The sequence below is a fragment of the Camelus dromedarius genome, chromosome 18 (assembly GCF_036321535.1).
Source record: "Camelus dromedarius isolate mCamDro1 chromosome 18, mCamDro1.pat, whole genome shotgun sequence".
Classification (NCBI taxonomy): domain Eukaryota; kingdom Metazoa; phylum Chordata; class Mammalia; order Artiodactyla; family Camelidae; genus Camelus; species Camelus dromedarius.
In genome coordinates this window covers 43,220,084-43,240,628 of record NC_087453.1, presented here as the reverse complement: position 1 = coordinate 43,240,628, position 20,545 = coordinate 43,220,084, and the positions used below count along the sequence as shown (strand labels likewise).

The 20,545-nt window shown below is 50.0% G+C and overlaps 1 protein-coding gene across 3 annotated transcripts in view; it reads left to right on the top strand.

Annotated features, from left to right (window-relative positions):
- The first annotated feature begins 348 nt into the window (after window positions 1-348).
- RRBP1 (ribosome binding protein 1) overlaps window positions 349-20,545 on the top strand; it is a 61,243-nt gene continuing 41,046 nt past the window's right edge. For 2 of the 3 annotated variants that reach the window (XM_031434286.2, XM_031434283.2), the window contains exon 1: window positions 349-551. The gene's annotated coding sequence lies outside the window, so the exon portion shown is untranslated. Of the gene's footprint in view, window positions 552-1,608; window positions 1,768-20,545 lie in introns of those variants that run through there. The other variant, XM_064475903.1, reaches the window with a different exon arrangement.

Here is a 20,545-nt window from a genome sequence, read left to right as displayed (position 1 = left end):
GGGGCCGGCCGGCGCCCCCTCCCCCGTTTGGCGGGGCGTTCTGGCTCCGCCCCGCCCCCGCGCAGGGACGAGCGCCGGCGCCGCGCGGCTCCGCCCCTCCCCGGCCCCGCCCCCGCGGCTCTCCGCAGCTCCTCCCATCTCCCATTGGCCGAGGCGGAGACCCTCCTCTCCGTCCAATGGCCGCCGCCGCGGCTCGGCCGCCCGCGCTCTGACTGGCCAGCGACCGGCGGAGTGGCGGGGCGCCGGCCAATGGGGAGAGGAGGCTCGATGAATGGCTGGCCCGGGTGGGGAAGGCAGGAGGCGGCGATCCTGGCGGAGGGGGCCGTTCGCCAGCTCCAAGGCAGAAAGTGCCACGACTCCACACGCGCGCACGCAGCCAGCGAGCGGCCCGAGCGGACGGCAGACGGGGCGGGCGGCGTAGGGGTCGCGGCGCTTGCAGCTGCTTGGGGGCGGCTTCTCGGCGGAGGCTCGGCCGGCTCCTCTCTCCCGGTTTCGCGGCGGCGGCGGCGGTTCCTGCCCTCTCGCTCACCCTCCCGCGTCTCCGGCTGCAGGTAAGAAACTTGGCCGGGCCCTGCAGCAGTGGCGGCAGCGGCGGCGCGCGGGGCCGGGCCGTCGGGGCGGCGGGGCCCGAGCCGGGGCCGGCCGCGCGGCGAGTGACACGTCTCCTTGGCGGCCCCTCCCCCGGCGGCGCCGCCTGCCGTCGCCGCGGCCGCGGACCCTCGGGGTCAGGGCGGGCTCGGGGGGCGTGTGCAGGGCTGAACCCCGTGCGGGGGCGTCGGCCGAGCGCGCCCGCCGGGTGGACCCCACGCCCCTCGCCGTCGGCAGGACCTGCGGCGGCCCCGTGGCACTACGTGGCCGCCCCTCCCTCCCCGCCGGGCCGTCGGGCCGGCCCGCGCGCTGCGAAGTTGGGCGAAGAAAGTTGGCGGCGGGGCGGGGCGGCGCACAGCTGGCGGAGGAAGGGGTTAAGTTTCGGGAAGCGGCCGGATGACGTTGTCGGGCTGGAGTCCGGGCTGGAGGGGGTGGGGGGACGGGCGGAAGGCGGCGGAGGCCGGCCGGGGGGAGGGGGTGGGATTGAATGGGGTCCCCGCCGGCCAAGCGCACCCGCCTGCGGGCTGCGGCCCCGGGGCGCTGCAGGGGCAGGGCGGCCCCGACGGGGCGGGCGGGGTCCGCGGGGCTGCGGGGGACGCCGTGCGGGGACCCGGGCCGTCCGGGTCCGGGCGCCCGGCGGCCGCGGTGGCAACTTCCCGGAGTGCAGGAGGCGGCTCCCTGCTCCCCCTGGCGGCGGGGCCGGGGGAGCCTTTTCCCCGGCCGCTCAGCGCGGACCCTGGCGCGAGGGCTCCCGGCGGGGGACTGGGGCACCCCGGGCCCTGCCCGGCCCGCACCGCCCGCGCCGCGATGAATGGGCCGGCGGTGCCAGGCCCCGGCGGAAGCAGCGCCTCCGGCCCGTCCGGCCAAGCGCGCTGGCAGCCGGCCTGGCGTCCGTCCCGGGCCGCCGGTCTCCCCGGCCGCGCCCTGGGCAGGGGAAGGCGGGCTGGGGTCCATGCTTACAGCGCAGCACCTGGGAAACCTCAGGGACCCCTCCCCGGATTGTAGAACACAAATGGTAGCTCGGTATGGTGTCGCAGCCGAGGGAGTGGGCTTTTGAAAGCCCGACACCGTTGAGTGACCTCGGCCAAGCTGTTTGACTCCGGTGTCCGCTTCCACGTCTCAGAAACGGGGCTGCTGATCTTGTCTACTTGAGAGAGAGGCTGTGAAGACCGAGCACACGTATGGAGTAGTCAACAAGTGTTGGCTGTTACTATTGGATGAGTTTCTAGGGATGTTTGGGGTTTGGGAGGGAGGTGGGGGTTTGGGTTTGGCTCCAGCCTGCCGGCTTCGGATACAGGCTTGCCACCTCCAGGGCCTGGAGTCCACCCTCATGCCACGTTTACAGACCCTCTGCTCGGGTTTCTTAGCCTGTCTGAACCTGGGTTTCCTTATCTGTAGCCTGGAGAGAGAACCACCACACACAGTAGGGTCAGGCAGCCACCCAGGTAAGTGCTGGGAAAAACAGACCTTGTGCAAACAGAAGGCAGTTTGGCAATAACTCCTGGAGGTTGGAGGTCAGCAGAGACTAGGAAGCACCAAGGAAACGAAACTTTGGCGGCTCTTGGGAGCCTCTCAGGTCATTGTTTGCTGGGTGTGCTGGAACCTTCAGAGCAGGGGCATCTGGGTGGCGTTATCTGGAGTTTGGGGAACTCACACCCTAGCTCAGTGCTCTCTTCAGAACTCCGGCTGTTAAGCATCCCCAGAAACTGGGGTCTTCTGTTCAGCACTTCCAGGAGGAGCAGCTGCGTGGTTTACACCAGCCCTGCACAGCTGGGGGGCACTCTGCCCCCCTTTATACTTTTCTCTGTGCTTCGTCGTCTTAACTTCCCGTTCATCCGACACCAGAGGAAGCTTGGTGACCCCGCAGCATGCTGCTCACTATGGTGACGTCTCAGTTCCTTTATGAACTTTCCAAAGGTCAGCCCCAGTGTAGGCTGCCAACTTGTTTCCCTTCCAGAAAGAAGCTTCCGGTTCTGAGGTCCTGGAGATGCCACTTCCCTCTCTATTTAAGCAAAGGAGGAGAACTGGAGGCAGACTGTGGGGCAGTGCAAACCTGCTTGCAGGGTTTTTGGGCCCATAGCGGCTGGGAGGGGGACGAGAAAGGTGCCTTGGTGTCTAGAAACAGAGTGTCCAGCACGTGGAGCCTGTAGGCTCTGGGCTGTAACAGAGCTCTCATTTTTCATAGTTAGGAATCAGTCTCTGAACAGAGATTAAGAAGTTAGATTGGTACCTTGGTGCATGAATATGTTTTGGTGATGGGAGAGTTTAAATAAATCTCAAATCTTTGAGTCACATTTGAGCAATTATGCTCTTTGCTGAAATGAGCCCTAAGTCAGTGGCTGCAGTGATTATGTAGCACCCAACTGCATGTGAGTGGTTGAATGCAAATGATTTGATTGGAATACTGGTTTATTATGTGGCAGGGACACCTTTTAAAAATATCAAGACTGCAGACTCCTCCTGCTAGTTCCTTTATTCCAAAGAGCTGTGATGAGGAGGTGAGTGACGTGTAGGCAGGGAGTCAACAGTTCTTTTGAGAATCCAGATTTTTCTTTGCTAAAAATCTCATTTCAGGAGGGAAAAAAATAGTCAGTTAGAATTATGAAGGATGAGATTGTTCTGTCCATTTGTCCATCCTGGCCCTGCAGTGGTTAAGGCCTGACCTGTAACCCAGTAAACGGTGGTGAAACGAGGCAGACCACCACACCTGGTAACTTTTCTCACTCGTTGTCCAGCTATCTCACTGGACAACTGAGGCTGAGCCCAGTTTGATTTTTAAGGTTTGCTATTCAGAATCAGCCACAGCTATGATGTACACCTAGGCCTCACAGGTGCCCCTTTCTGTAGAGTAGATGTTGTTGTTCCCATCTTGTGAATGAGAATGTGGAGGCCCAGCAGTCAGGTGGTCACCAGGCCAGTTCCCGTTGCCCAGCTGCTGGGTGATGTGGACACAGCCTTCTGAATGTTCACCTGCAGGCTGTATAATTCCACACTTGCTGGTCCGGTAACTCCCCGAGGGAGCACCTGAAACTAGAAGACAGAAATTAAGAGCTTCAGTGGGACTCAGTGTAAAATGTGGCAGTGCCAAGAAAGTGCTTTTAATTTAATTTCTTTCTCAAGCATCTCCTGTGTGCTAGGCCTTCAAATGCTGTCTCAGGCAAAACTCTCGCTTGTCTCAAGAAGCTCCTGTCTGGAACTCTGCTGTCCAGCACGGTAGCCACGTAGAGGTATATAAACTTAATTAAAGTTAAATGAAATTTAAAATTCAGTTCTCAGTCACACTCGCCACATTTCAAGTGCCTGGTGCCACGTGTTGGTTCAAGCGGACTTCGAGCTTCCGCGTCTTCACAGAGTTCTCTTGGGCAGCGCTGTCCAGAGGTGGCTGGGATTCTGATCGTTTAGAGAAATTGTCATGTTGAACCGTATGAAGTGGCCATTCTGTGGGTTAAAGACAGCTGCTTAGTGGCGGTTCTGCACTTCAACCTAATAAGCTGTCACCTTTAGAAAGCAATTGTTCTTGACTGTGTGTGTGCATTATAAATTGCATTTTAAGGGAATAAAGTGGGAAGGGGGTGCAGCACAGATAGTGGCCCGGCCCTGGAGAGAGTCTCACGTAACACCAATGGCATCAGAGTGGTCAGATGTACCAGACACAGAAAACAGGTCCTGGGCAGGAAGCATGTGGCTTGTAGGGTCAAGTAAATACTTAATTCCAAGTGAGAGTGCCTGGGCAGGAAGGCCACTTAGCGTTATAGAAAAGTAACCTGGGGACTTCCTAGGCGGCTCTGTTCTTAGGCACACAGGTTCTGATCTGTCTCCTGAAACAGGCGAGCTGACTCCCACGTCTGAAGGCCAGACACATCTCACGGGTTTCCTTGAAGCACCGTAAGTGACACGTATCTCCTACCCGTCTGGCAACAGGAAGCAACTTTAATTTATAGAGAAAGTTTTGTAATGTGTGCATTTGATTATTTTGGCAAGGCTGGAACACCTGCCTGGTCCCGAACCTGACACGTTCCAGGGTGCTGGCGTTTTCCTGCTTGGCTGGCGTAAGTTGTTTCCTGGCTCTTTGCAGGGCTCTGTTTTACTGTGTGTAACTTTGGAAGGATCATTGGGTAGTATTTGGGGAGAAGGTTGGAAGTCTTGTCTGGCCTAGTGGCCTCATCTTCCTATTCCGTGTAGAATAGTTGTCAGACCGGTTAACAGAGAACCGAGACTGATGGGCAATGAGTTTCTTGTTGGTCAGAGAGGAGGCCCATGAGGATGGTGCCGGAAGTTATCAACTGTTTATAGTGATAATGAGTATCACCTGCTGGCTCAGAAGCTGGACTTAAAGACCCAAAGCTTTAATTCTCTTCCCTAACCCTGGTTGAGGTGTGAGTGAACCAGGCTTGTTTCAGGCTGTCTTGAGACTGGTTCCACGCTACTGGTCTGCATGGATTGAACTTGGTCAGCCCATGAGGTTTGGCCAGCTCTATGTCACTAAACAACTAGCCACATTTAGAAATGGAGAATTTGTTGTTAAAATCCAGGTTTTGGGGTTCTCTTGGAGAAAACGGGGATTTCTGGGCCACATCAGGTCTGGTTCCTTGTGTGGCGGGCGTGGACTGTGGTCGCCCTCCCTGGGCAAGGTCCTGCGCTCTTCCCCAGCAGCCTCCCCTCACTGACAGTACGCGTCTGGGTACTGGCGGTCCCCGAGGGCACTGCCTGCCTAGCATCTGAGAGCAAAGAGGAGTTGGAGGGGGTCCGGGCGTGACCTGAGTGGTCACCAGTGTCTCCCATTGAGCTGCAGCTGGGGGCAGAGGGAACCACTGGTTGGGGGTTCTAATCCCCAAAGTAAGTGGTGTGACCTTGGACATGACTTGTCTCCTCACTGGGCTTCAGTTTCCTCTTGGTGTAAAGTGAAACTAGGCCAGGTGGTTCACTGTACAGGCCGCAGACCTTGGTTTCTCCTTAACTCCTTGCTTTCTCGTGCTTGTATCCTGTACAACAGCAGATCCTGTAAGCTCCACTTTCAAAATAGTCCATCCATTCTCACCACGTCCACTGGTACCACTCTGGTGCCAACCGCTCTCACCTCCCAGGTTATTTCACTAGCTCCAAAGTGGTCTCTCTGCCTTTGCCTTCACCGTCTGCTTTCCAGTCTTTTCCCAGAGCAGATCATGTCAGCCCTGTGTTCAAGACCCTACTTAGCCAAAGTCTGTACAGTGGCCAAGGACCCCACTCTCTCTCTGGCTGCACCACTACCCTCCCCCATCCTCTGCTCCTGGCATGCTAGCCTCCCTCTGTTTCTCCAGCATGCTTCTGTCTCAGGGCCTTTGCATGTGCTGTTGCTCTCCATAGGGAGCTTTTTTTCCAGACAACCACATGGCTTGCTCTCCCACTGCCTTCAGGTCTGTACAGTGTTACATCCCTGACCAGCCAATTTAAAGTGACAGCCTCCAATATCCCACTTCTCTGCATGACGTTCTCTTCATTATCACCACCTGACGTGTCACTATGTGGTTGACTTCGTCATTTCTGCACCGGAGCGTAAGCTCTCCCAGGGCAGGGATGTGTGCACTTTGCTTTTCTGAGGCACCCCTAATGTCTGAACAGTGGCTCACAGCAGGTGCCCATCCTTGCTGAGCTGACGGAGAGATGATTTTCTTGTTCTCGTGCTCTGTGGGCATATGATAATTTAGCCTCAAGTAGTCTGGATTCCTAGAGCATCAAATATAAACACAAAAATCATATTCCAAGGCCAAGCAATTTTTGGATTCCCTCCAGCCTTGCTCCAGTTGGGAAGTTGACAGTTAAACTCGCGGATGGCGGTCTCCAGTGTGGGCCCCTCTGCGCCGCCGGCAGAAGCCGGGGCTCTGAAGTGACCCTTAGCAGAAGGCTTGGGCGTGCGCTCTCTCCCAGGCGCCGTGCGTCTACCGGCGGTTATATTGATCTGAGCGCTACGTGTTTCTCTGCTGTCCGTCATCCAGGTGGGGGGCCACACCAGGACTGGCCCTTCCGTGGGCTTGCACTGGTTCCAGGAGGAGGATCCGCAGGGAGCATCCTTTATTTCTCGGAGTAGCTGAGCTTATTGGTGACTGTGCACGCACCAGGGGACACAATGGTGTTTTTGGTTTTAACAGTGTGCTGGCTCTGAAAAGAGGTGGGTTCTGTGTTCCTTGGTGGGAGGAGGGGCAGTTCTTTTCTTGTGGTTGGCGTTCCAGGCCCCCTGCTTTGGGCAGACTTGGTCAGACTGAGGAGGAAGAGGGGCCGATGAGATTAGCCTCCGGCCTCCCCTGAAGTGCGTGGCAGCCGGGGGTGGGGTGGGGGTGGGGGTGGCGGTCTGTCAGAGCCCCCTCTAGGCCGAGCCCCCACCCCTTGTTTCGTCTCCTCTGTTCCTGCTTTTGCTTTTAGGCAAAAAGGTGAAGAGTAGACCCTGGATTCTCGGCCCTTCCTGACAGGAGGATCTGGCCTGCTCGTTGCACACAGAACCGGCAGGGACCAGGTTCTGGCCCTAAGCCCAGTCTGTTTTTCTGGAACTTTTCATTCAGTGCTTAGAATGTACAACTCAACTGTAGCAAAAACTATTTTCTTTTTGATTAAGACTCATCTTGAATAGGAACTGGGTGTAGCTTTATTTCTGTCGAGCACGTTTTTCATTTCTTTGTGAGTTCTAGGTCTTTGTAGCAACAAGAAAGAGAAAGCCTAGTTTGGGGAGGTGAGTAGTACCCGCAGCGACCAGGGGGAAGGAGTCCAGGCTGAAGACAGCTGCCCGGTGGCGGTTCTGCGCCCTAACTGCTTGTCGTGCTGTGAGGGCTGTGACAGGGTCGGCCCCGCTGCGACTTTGAAGCCCAGTGCCCTCTCCTGGGTTGTTGCTTCCCTCTCAGCTTGGAAGCCCCTGGCCCTTATTCTGAAGTTGGGTTTCCAAAGCCGCTGGGGTCAGTGCGGTGGGCCATGGACAGCGAGGGTCTGTGGGGCCACCCGCCTTGACCCCTGCCCCAGCTCCCCACCTTGGTGGGGGTGGCTGTGAGGTGATGGGAGTGGACGTGCTGTCATGGACCCTTCAGGCATTTAAGATGCTTCTCCTTCAAGAACGTGAGATTCATTTTCCGACCCAAGCCGGCACATGGATGTATATTTCACTCTTTACTAAGTGAAATACACGCAGGAAAATGCACTGTCCTGAGTCCACAGCTCAGTAAACCTCCACAAAGTTGCACCCTGTTTAGCCAGCAGACCAAGAAATGATATCCCCCAGTGAGCTCCTCTCGCACCCCTTCAGGTTGCTGCTGGTCCCCGAGGGTCGCTGCTCTCCTGACCCTTAGCTCACGGACGTCTTCCGCCCGTGGGTGACCTCAGGGTACGTGGAGTCACGCGACAGGTGCTCTTTTGGATCTTTGATTTGACGTTACACGTGAGACGTGTGAGCGTGAGACCATCCCATCCGTGCTGTTGGGTTTCTTGTGGTCCGCGTTCCCATCGTAGGCACCTGGCATGTCACTGCAGAGGGGAACTTGGATAGTTTCCACCTTGGGGCTTATGTTATAATACACTCTAAGTTACATTATATTATAAAAAACAGCCTTGCCCCTGCCCTTGGTGACTGCTTGTCCACATCTCCCCTGGGTCAGTTCTGAGGCGTGGGACTGCGGGCCCCAAGGAGGGCTGTGGTCAGCTCTGGACGAGACTGCCAGCCTTCCCCTCAAGGTGTGGGTCCTGACTTGTGCTCCCACCAGCAGTGTAGAGAGCTCGGGGCATACTCTGCAGTGGCTCAGTAAGCAGGAACCCGGGTGAAGTTTGAGTTGCTTTTGCTGTTAATGAGAAGTACCTCACTCGTGTGTCCTAGAGGTGGGAGTGGCTGGCCTCAGAATTCATCAAAGGTGGGCCTGTGCAAAAAGGGCCCGATTTTACTGCTGATGAGCAAAGGCTGTCTCTTAACCACAGATCCAAGTGAAAGGCAGCCCCTCACAGTAGTTAAATGAGGGGAGGAGTTCACAGAGCTTTGATCTGCAGAAAGAGTTCTTCATCAGACGCCCCCCCCCACCGCCCCGAGTCCCACCCAGGTAAATGGCGGGGGTGTTGGAATGGTAAGTGGATTTCTTCAAAACGAAGGAGCTAGCAGTTGGGTACTACAGGTCATTCAGCCTGACTCCCACATTTCTAACCTGGACATCTGCCCACCTCCCTGAATCCTGGGCAGAGCCCAGGAGTGGTGGTGTAGGGTCCTCTCCTCCTGGGATGGATGTGTACCCAGGTTTGGATCTGGACGGCTCTCCAGCACAGCAGTCCTCCGATCACAGTGTAGGGATGATCTCCTTTTCCCTTAAAGAGCTTGCTTGGCAGGGATTTGGTTTGGCTTGGAGGGACAGCAATGCCAAATGTCAGTAGGTTGAGGAAGTAAGGGGACCCTGTGTTCTGGTGACGGGGTGGGCTGGGTGGTCTGGACTCAGATGGTGCTACAGAACAGATTAAAAACACCTCTGGAAAGCATTGAATGAAACACCTCTGGAAAGCATTGAATGACTTGGAAGATAGTTAAGAGATACAAGTCTCAGAGCAAGGGGTCACCCTGGACAATGAGCACAATCCTGAGGGCATTTGGTGAACTGGGCGAACTGAGTTCTGACGGCATCTCTGGGCACCGGGGCAGAGGTCAGGGTGGGCAGGATGATGGAAGCTGTGCCTGTAGAGCTGGAACCCCTGAGGGCTCCTGCACCCCCAGGGTGAAGGCGAGTCAGAAGTGAGCCTGTTCCCCTCCCAAGACATGCTCACGAGCTGTCCCACATGCAGATCCCGTGACCTAAGTGGTGGGAAATTCTCCAGCCAATTCTGATTCTTTGTGGAGGGTGCTCTTGGACCGGTCCACAAGCAAGCAGGTCTTTTAGCACCGCACATTTATCCTGGGCTCAGTGAATCCCCTGGTATAATTTTCAGGGCAAATGAGCATCCCTAGTTGAGAACAACCCAACACAAAGAATGCTGCCCTCAGTGAATGAGGACTGGCAGGAACATCTGAGACACGGGACAGTGAGTGGTGGACACAGAGTAAGCGCTCCTTAGGTACTTAAATAGACAAGATGAAAATACCTGCGAAGAAAGGAAACTATTAAATGACCTAGCAAATTCAGAGGAGGAATCGGGTGCAATTTCTAGACATGGACGGTTCAGTCACTGTAATTAAAAACCCAACAGATTGAAGAGAATGATTGAAACTGAAGATAGAGCAGAATGTATGAATTTCATCCTAGAGAACCAAGTAGGTGAGTAATTTGTAAGACCAAGTACAAATCAGGGAGGAGAGACTGAGAAGTGTGTCTCGTTGGGGTTCCAGGAGAGGAGAGAGATGAGGGGACAGGGTCAGTATTGGATGAAATGATGACTGAGGATTTTACAGAAAGGATGAGACACTCATCCGAAAAAGAACAGAGAAGACACCTACCCATAGGAGGGGTAGTGATACAGCAGGCAGAGGAAGAACGTCCAGAGTGAAGGTGAAATGAAGGTGACTTTTAAGGCAAAAACCAAGACAGACAATTAGTGACGTCTTTGGTAAAGGAAATTCTCAAGGATGTTCTTGGAAGGAAAGTGGTGCCAGGTAGGAAGAGTGAGATGTCCCAGCTGTGAGGATGGAGGAAGGTGGAAATACCTGGGCATCTCTAAACAAATGTGAAAGAAGACAGTTTGGCAGTGCCGGGGCGGGGGCGCTGAACAAAGGATCAACAACCCTGAAGTTAAAGGGGTGATGGCATTAGTGGAGGGGGTGAACTTTTATTTAACTTTGAACTTTGTGAACCCCACATATTATTGGGTTTAAAGTTAGTCGCTAAAGAATGGAAACAGTGTATTCTGTAATAGTAGAGGGGGGAAATGGAGTGATTTTAAAACAATCCAAAAAGAGGTAAGAAAGGAGACAAGAAATACCCCAGGACAGGTGGGGACAGCACAAAATAAGATTATGGATTTAAACTCAACTATATCAGCATTTGTTAGTACATGTAAGTTGACTAAATACTCCAGTTAAAACATAAAGATATCATACTGGATTTAAAAAATGCAACTGTTGTTTATGAGAGATGGGGTGAAAAGAAAGAGTAGAAGAAGGTATACTATGGAAATACTGTGAAAACTGATGCTGTACTATTGTTACGTAAAACGGACTTCACACATAGAAGTGTTTTAGAGGGAAAGGGTCACTTCATGACGATGCAAATTTAGTTTAGTGTGAAGATGCGGCAGTTTTAACTTTGGGTCCATCTTATTAATAAAATCACAAAATATATAAAACAAAAATGGACAGAACTACAAGAAATGGTCAAACCTGTAATCATAGTGGAGAATTTTACCGTTTCCTCTCAGTAGTTGACAGTGAGGCAGACAAAAATCAATAGGTATTAGAACTTTGAGCAAAATTAGGAATGTGGTCTATGACTGTGTATAAATAAAGCAAATAAAACACTGTAGCCAACTAATACATAGTTGATTCCACAGAATTTTCAAAATTTGGCCGTATCTGGGGCCTTCAAGTCAGTCTCAACAAAAATGAAAAGATTGGCGTTATAAAGGGCAGGTAATCTGACCACAGTTCAGTTAAACTGGAAATATGAATAAAAAGATGAATGGGAAATCTTCATGTATTTGGAAATTTTTAAAAAAAATATGCTTCTAGCATTTATTTGTAGGTCAGAAAAAGAAAAATAGGAAATGTTTTGAAATGAATGATAATGAAAATACTACACATCAAAACTTGCAGGATGTAGCGAAAATATTATTTGCAGGGAACTTTATGACATATATATAACTTATATATAACTTAACATAGGTTAAGAAAGAAGAAAAGATGAAAATTAATGAGCTAAGTAAGCATCGGTCTCCAGAAGTGACAAAGTCAAAATAAACCAATCGGAAGGAAAGTAACAGAAGGAATTAATGAAACAGAAGACAAGTAAATATACAGTAGGGGAGTGAGCAAAGCCAGAACTGCATTCTTAACAAAAAGATGGATAATGTTGACAAATGTCAAGCAAAATTGATCAAGAAAAAGGCACAAATAATACAAGAACGTCAAATGAAACTTCACTACAGATGTGGTAGACATTAGAAAGATGAGTGATTATTAGGAACAACTTGTGTTAAATAAAAACAAATCAGATCAGGGTCATAGGTGTTTATTAAAAATATCTGTAGGACCCAGCGGAGGGGGGTTTACCGCACATTGTACAGAGAAGACTCCTTTTTCAAATCTCAACATGGCAATAATTTTGCAAATTCTAACCACATAAATAAACTCTGGGAAAATAGAACTTACCAACACTGAGCCAAGAAGAGAACCAAGAACCTGATGAAAGGGTATCCACAAAAAGCCTACAGCGAGCATCGCACTAAATAGCAAGACGCTGGAATCTTCCCCTTTGAGATCAGAAAGGACAGGACACCTGCTAACGATCCTTCTCTTGAGCTCGGTGTTGGAAGTCCTGCCCTGAGCAAAAATTCAAGAGAAGGGAAGTGGAAGATAGGAAGGTTGTGGAGAAAGGAACAAAACTGTAATTTGCAGTATGCTTACATGTGTAGAAAAAGTTCTTAAAAATCTATGGATGTGTTCCTAGAATTAGGCAAGATTGCTGCTGGGGGCGGAAATCCCCCTGCAGAAGTGAATTACATTTCTGTATACCAGTCCCAAACAGAAAATGAAACTTAAAAGAGACCCCATTTGCAATAGTGTAAAAACTGAAGGACCAAGAAATAACTCTTTGCAAAGCATGTAAGCTCCCACGGTGTGCATTATCTTCCTCCACCAGGATACCTGTGTCTTTGTGTTTCGATGTGGTTCTCACAACTGTATAACCATGTAAAGAGTGACTCCTGCCTCTTATGATACCGAGTAGAGACTTCGCTCAGCAGACAGGGTTGATGGGCTGAGGTTTGACTGGATACAGTGGGGAAACCACCCACCCCTGCTTCCTGGGACCTTACTGTCTGCTGCAGGAAGCGTTCTGTCATGGGCTAGCACCTCGTAACTGTTGATGGGTGTTTTGAGAAGTCAGGACCCTGTTGTCTTCATTAACAAGGTGAGGCCTGTAGGCTTCTCTGATCTCTCAGAAGATTTAGGTCTATTTAAGTGCCTACTTTCCCAAAGACTATTATTTTGAGGAAACACGAAAACATGTCAATTCTTTTTTTTTTTTTTCCTTAGGCGAAGAAATTGAATCCAAAACGGCTGATGAATAAGCCAAGGCTTAGAATAGAATACATTTCTATTTTTAGAGTTTTCTCTTTCTTTAGAACGAGTAGCATTGTTTCCTTAAAGTAGGAAGTCAGTTATTTCCATCCTTTTAAAACATGAAATAAATTATTTCCAAATATATCTTTTATTTTAGATATTTTCTCTTTGTTTCTCTGGGTGAAAAAAAAATAGAGGTTAGACTTAAAATTTTAGGTGAGATGATCTGAAACTCTCTGCTCTAAACATTTAGAAATGTTAGCCTGAGTTAATAAGCGTAGCTGAGCTCCCAGGGTGGTGAGAGAGGTCGCCAGAGGCCCTAAACCAAGGGCCAGGGCAGTGGCCGGGACGGGAAGTAAGTGACCCTGGGGTGTTTGGGGGAGGGGGTGTTATCCACAGTCTTAGTCTTCAGTCTTTGACTTTTATGTCCAGGTGGGAGCTGGGTGGGGGAATGGGACCCCCCCCATGCTCCCATGTACAACCCGCAATGAAAAGACGAACTAGGGCCGGCGGAGATGACATGGGAGCCTATCTTCTTTTGTCCTGAGGCAGGGAAGGCAAAGTTCCCCTAGGATTTGTAACAGAAGGTGCGTGCTTCGTGTGAACAGTTGCCCATGCCTGCTGCTTCCACTGACGGCCCCCTTGAAGGGAAGATGAAAAAGCTCTTTAGAGACAAGCCCGAAATTCAGCCCAGACAGGACTGGACTAATAAAGTCCCTCCAAAGACGTGACACAAAATCACCACTGGAGCTGTGCAAGCGGGCGGTGGGAAACATCAACGGGAAGAAATACCGCTGGGAGAAAACAAGGCGAGCTTGAAAAAAAATAGAATAACTCAAAAACTGATTATAGAGCTGGTTAGATGCAGCTGAAGGGACCGTCGGTGGCGTGGGACGCGTGTCTCAGGACGTTTCCCGAGCGGCGGCACGGAGACCCGCGGTCTGGTTAGGAGTTCTGCCGCAAGGAGGCGGGAGCAAGGCGGCCCGAAAGAGCTAAGCGGTCAGGGGTTTCCCAGGACGGGTGAAAAAAGTGAGGAAGCCCAAGGATCCTGAGGAAGATAATAGAAGTGCACACCGGAAGGCATTTTGTTGAATCCCTAGAACCCCAAAGGTGGATCTTAAGGGAAATGAGATTAAAAAAATTTTTTTTTTATTGAGGTATAGTTGATTTACAGTGTTTCAGGTGTACAGCAAAGTGATTCAGTTGTACATGTACACACATGTTTTTTCTTTTCAGATTTTTCTATTATATGTTATTATAAGAAATTGAATATACTTTCCTGTGCTGTACAGTAGGTCCTTGTTGGTTATCTATTTTATGCATAATAACATGTGTCTGTTAATCCCCATGAGATACTTTTTTAAAAGCTGTGAAAGAGGAATGACAAATTGGCAGCATGCTTTTCAATAATAAGCCCCCCCCCCCCCCCCCGCCGAAAAAAGCCAGAAGACAGATAAAATAATATCTTCAAAGTGGTGAGAGAAAACCACTTTCGGTATGGAATTCTAGACGCAGTTCATCCGTTCATGAAGAATGAGGGGGAAAGAAAGGAATTCTTTCAAAATGACCGTAGGACTGAGGAAGTTTATCAAGTGGAGGTTCTTGCTGAAACAGCTAGTCAGGGATGGACTTCGGGGAGACTCAGAAAGGACATGAGATGTAAGAGTCAGTGACGAACAGGCAGACTGGGGACCATCTGGGTAACTTAAACATGAGTGTCTGGAACAAAGCAGCTGCAAGTGGTCCAGCTGTGTGCGAGGGAGAAGGGGGCGGGGAGCACCAGGGTGGGAGAGGGGCTCCCATCCGCGGACCAGCCCCAGACCCGAGGCCTCCTGCAGCTCTTCCTCTGTTGGGAAGTGTCAAGTGTGTATGTAGGGAAAACATAAGAGTAAAAGACATTTCAATTACAATTTTTTAAAAGAGCACTTGCACACAGATACATACACACACAAAAAGAAAGTATAACTTTGAAACACCGTAGAAGAAAAGGTGTCCCATAGAATGCAAAATAATAAGAACAAGAATAAGAATAAGCAAAGAAAAAGTACTACAGACAGGAATAACAGAAGGGTACAAATGAGCCCACTTATATAGGGAATCACAATAGATGCTGATGAACTAAACCTGCAAGTTGAAAAGACAAATTGCCATGCTGGCCTTAAAATAAAAGCCAGGTATATGCTATTTTTAAGAGCTCCTCTTAAACCATACGAACACAGAAAGGTTGGAAGTGAAGAAGAGAAAATGATTCTAGGCCAGTATTAACTCCGCAAAAGTTGGTGTAACTTTTAAAATAGATGGTGAAATGGAAAAAAAAATCATTATTAGAGATAAAGAAGACCGCTGTAGTAGGGGAAAAAATAGTAGGCACTGTATCAGAAAGACGTAACAATTCTGATCTTAGGGTCACCTAACGGGATGGTCTCCAAATAAAGCACAAATCCAGAAATTCCCAGGAGAAATTGATAAATCTGTGATCATGCTGGGAGGGTTTTAAAGCTCTGAGTACCTATTAGATGAAGCAGACAGAAAAATGAGTGTGGTTCCATAGAAGATTATTAAGCTGGAGCCAGGGACACACATAGAGCCCTTCACTCCATGTAGAACATGTTTATTTATAAAAATTGACCACAATCTGGTAAACCTCACCAATATCACGATCTAAATTAGTGTTTTTCAGACTGTAGACCCAGCCTGTTGGACTGTAAGCCTCAATAGTCAAATTTAGCTGGTTGAGAAAAACTTAAACAGTTTTTGATGGCATAGAAAATATCAGTGTATCATACATGCTAAGATTGAGTTACTGTTTCATGAAAGTTTTGTTATTTACACGTTTATATACATTATGCATGTATTAGGGTGTATGTATGTGTGTCCTGGGTCATGTAAAAATTATTTTTCTGGATAACGATTGGAAGTCTGAGAACTTATATCCATATCATGCAGAACGGATACTCTGGTGACAGTACGGTTGAGTTAGGAATTGTCAATGATAAGTCAAAGCCCCCACATGTTAGGAAAGTTAAGGACACTGCCACCTCACAAGTCAGAGGTCATTTGGGAATCTCAGGTATTGAACTGAATGCTAATGAAAACACTGTGCATTGTAGTTTGGAGGATGAAGCTACAGTAGTACTTATAGGAAAATTTATTGCCTTACACATTTACTATAAGGAAAAAAAGGGATGAAAATTAATAAATGTCCATGTCAAGAAATTAGAAAGAATAGAATAAACCAATGGAAGTTGGAGGAAGGAATAATGAAAACTAATTATATAGATTGAGTTACAAACCCAAAAGCTGGTTCTAGAATCCTCATGGAAATTGAAACAGCAGTTAAAAATCAGCTCTGGGCCCCCTGTCCCCGCTCTAAGAACAGATCTCGAAGAACCAGATCCTGACAGTTTGGCAGGCAAGTTCTGAGCCCACCAAGAACAGGAGAAACTGGATGCTCCTTAACTCATTTTATGGGACTCAACTGACCTTGCTACCAAGACCACACAGGGACAGTCTGAGGAGGACCTGTGACTTGCCTCACCTGAGAGTGCACATACACATCCCTCGTGAAAATGTGAACGGACCAGACCTATCGAGGGGTTAAAACAGAAAAGACCTGCCATCACAAAGTGTTTACACCGTAAGAACCATCTGTGAGTTAACATTAGAATATGTATTATTTTAATCCAGTTTCAGATTAGAGAAAATGTGAAGGGATAAAGAAAAAGCACTTGGCAAAATTTAATACCCAGTTATTAAAAAGAAAAGGTAACTAGGAATATAAGCTAGCTTAACCTGATAAAAGGTTTCTACCAAAAGCCTACGGTCAACACAACATCTAATAGTGAAACGTGAGAGGTGGTGAGACCAGGAAAGCCTGCTCCAGAGTTCTTGGCCGGCTCTGTGAGATGGTACTGCATAGAAAGCAAGAAACAATACTGTCTTTTTTCATGGGTGATTTTTTTTTTTTTTTAATGAAGAGAATCCACAAACTCCTGGATTTGACAGGAGTTTAGTGTACTCCCTGGGTTAATGACACATGCAAAAATGAGTAACTTTGCTGGTTGTCTAGAGCTAAAAACAGAAAAAGTACTTTATGAAAAATATCTTTCTAATGCATTTAAACAGCAATAACCTTAACACCAACAACAAAGGTGTGTGAGACGTGGATGGAGATCATAAAAGCTATCTGCAAGGACGAAAGAGCGTTTAAACAGATGGAGAGCTGCACACTCCGTTCATCAACGGCTCCCAGAGTGTCCACGGTCTGCTCTTCCACGTTCATCTGTAACTTCAGTGTGTCTCAAATTCAGAATTTTTGGAGGCATTGATGCAGGACATAGATAAATAGGGGGGTGGAACCAAGCATGAGTCCAGTGACGGATCCACGTGTGTTTTAAACCTGATGGGTCAGAGGCCTGGCTGAGGGGACAGACCAGTCAGGGAGGGGTGCTGGGTAATTAGCGTGGTGGGGAGAAGTTGGCAGTGTTTCCTGTCATATGCCAGAGGCAATCCCAGGTGATTGAAAACCTAACTGTGAGAAGCCTTGGGAAGTTTGTAGAAGAAAATAAAACAGTAAAATCACTTCTGTCCCAGTGATTGGAACCTGGGCAGCTGGGGCCCGGGGGGTAAAGGAGATTTTCAATCTGTATCAACCACTTTGTTCCTTTTGAATTTTGACCCATAGGAATGTATTGCCTCTCTCCAACACAACTGAATAATTACTTAAATTAAAAGGATAACAGTAGTTACTTCCTTAAAAAAAAAAAAAAGGAAAAGGAAACAGATTCTCTTGGATTCTGGGGCAGTAGCTATGAAACAAGGATAACAAACCCTAAAGGCATATATTCATAAATTGGACTACATTAATAGTATGATTAATAGTGTCAAAAACTGGTTGAAGAGGGGGAGGGTATAGCTCAGTGGTCAGGGTACAGCTCAGTGGTCAGGGTACATGTTTAGCATGCGCGAGCTCCTGCATTCAATCCCCAGTACCTCCATTAAAATAACTAACTGAATAAATAAACCTAATTACCCCCCCACACACAAATCACAAACAAAATAAATAAAATAATTTTAAAAAAACTGGTTGAAAGAGAAACCACAGACTTCAGTACTTCTTAAACAGCAAATGGTTAAACCAAACTACTACAAAGAACACCTACAAATCAGAGGAAAAGACAGTCCGTAAGAAATGGGCAAAGGATATGAACAGGGAACAGTGAAAGAAACATGATGGGTTGGTCACCGTGAAGGCACAGCATCACGTCCATTTGGTTGGGACAGCGTCCCTAGGTTGCACGCAGGAGGGGCTGTTGCAGGGACGTGGTGGGAGGAGGGCCTTTGTGGCACTGCCCATTTGGGGAGCACTTTGGCGGCACCTGGTGGCACAGTCGAGCCCACCTGGGACCAGCTGATTCCGTGGTAGGTGTGTCCTGGAGGATGAAATGTTGCCCAGTGACACTTGCAGCCGTGTCATCACGTAGCAGTGCCAGCAGTCAGAGCAGTGCTGCGCTTTGTGGAGGCGTGTCTGTAGTGTAAGCGCACGCACGTGTGGACGTGGTAACTGACATGTTTTGGGTTTTCTCTCTGGAAGGAAAGATGAGCTTTTATTATCCTTTCTGTGTTTTACTGTATGTGTGCTTTTTTTTTTTTAATGGAGGTACTGGGATTGAACCCAGGACGTCGTACGTGCTAAGCATGTGCTCTACCACTGAACTACACCCTCCCCCCAAGATGAGATATTTTATATATATATCTCTCTCTGAAGTAAATGTGGTAAAATGTTTGGATTTGCTAAACCTGTGTGGTGGGTAAATGGACGTGCACAATACTTTTCTTAATCTTTTGTATGTTTGGAGTATTTCATAATATTTATAGAAGTTAGGAGGTGGTGGTCTTGATGCAGCTCTGCTCTCATTTCTGGGTTATCCTCATCCTGCTTTAGTTTTGTGCCTTCCTGGTAATCACCTGATGCCCAGGAAGTGGACCTCGAGCTTTGGTCCCTTTGACACCCCTCCCAACCTTGCCCATGGCTTCTCTGAGCTCCCACCAGTGGCCCCAGTTGAGCAGCTGGGGAGCGATGAGACCCTTCCCCAGGGGTGCTGCTGAGGGTCCCTTCACAAAGTCTACCCAAATCCCAGTTGCCAAGTTGGACTGAACTGGTCAGACTGGACTGGACTGGTCAGGCCACTTGAATTAGCAAATGTGTTCCGTGTTTGGGGCTTCCCCTTAACTTTTGTTCTCCAATCCGTACCCCCAGGAGCAGAAGAAAACCCTCCTCTCAGGACCGTGGAGGTGGGCTGGTGGGTTTCAGCCGGAGCAGCCCAGGAGCGGTCCCCGAGCCTCGGGCGGCCTCTGCTCCCTGCATGGCAGGCCTCCCCGTCCTGCTGGACGCTGAGGGGACCAGCAGCAGTGCACACACACACACATTTCAGAGACGCTTCCGGGGCTGACAAACGTAGGTTCCCTGTGGTCGGCCCGCACAGGATGTGGTGGCATTCGTTGGGCCTGACGCCTTGCCTGCCCAGGCCTGGCCCTGGGGGGGAAGCCCTGGGGGAGATTCCTGCTGGGGTTCCTTTTAAGATGGTGGGAGTTTCAGAAGTGAGGCACCGGGAGGGCTGACCGTGAGGGTGGGCTGGAGGCATCGCTGGTTTGCCGTCCTGTGAGCGGCATCCCCTGCAACGTCCTGCCGCTCGCGCCGACGCCGCGGGGCAGCTGGGAGGCGGCTTTCACCTCAGTGTCTGCTCGCGGGGGCGCGGCCTGAGCCTCAACTGTGTGGGTGCGTGGCCACAAGGCTCGGGCTTTTCATCTTCCGGTGAAAGAGTTCTTTTCACTCGGGAGCTAGTGGCGGGGGTGTCATTTCTCTCTGGAGCGTCCCGCGCTGCACAGTTGGGAAGACACGCCTGTGATGGAATCAAACGTTGGTCTGTGTGCAGCAGAGGGAAACCCTCTCCCAGCTCACTTTTCCCGACTCTGCACTCCCGGCAGAGAATATTTTTTTGTATCCCATGTTTGCCTAACCTGAGTGAGGGTCAAGGCTGGCTTTCCAACCGTGGCTTCTCTGCCCAAACCACGCGGCTGTACGGAGCCCATGGTGCTTGGTGGGGGCCGGGTGCCTGGCGTGGGGGGCTGGTGACCCTGTGGCTCCACGGGACCCTGCCCTCCAGAACACGTTGGGGACGCCACTCGGGCTCAGTCAGGGAGACCCGAGCCCCTGGCGTGGCACTGTCTCTGGAGAAGGGGAGTTTGAAAGGATTTTTGTCACCTAAATTGAATGGATACAGTGATGATAATGTCGTTCCTGCACCTGAAACGTGTCCATGTTGGCGAAGTTCTGAGAGGTCCTTGTGAGGACTTTGACTTTCAGTTGGTGGACGCCCACCAAGCAATGGCATTTGACCCTCCAATGTTCCAGCCTTCCTGTCCCCGGTCTCCGGCCCGCAGGACCTCTCCCTCCAGGCCTTTTGCATTCTCAGCTTATGAGTGTGTGCCTGAGAAGGCTCATTTGGAACAGCCTCTCCTGTCACACGTGAGGGGCTCTGGCTGGGATCATACTGTGGGAACCCACAGCCAGAGGTCAGAACCCCCCTCCACAGGATCTGAAGGCGCCACGAGCCCACCTGGGACCAATTACGATGGCAGGTAGAGTTTGACTTGGAGCCGTAGCCCCAGGGTGACAGTCTGGGAGGAGGAAGTGTCACGGCTGCAGGGACCAACATGGAAAGCGAGTGCAGCCCATTTCCTGTGAGGGTTATATAA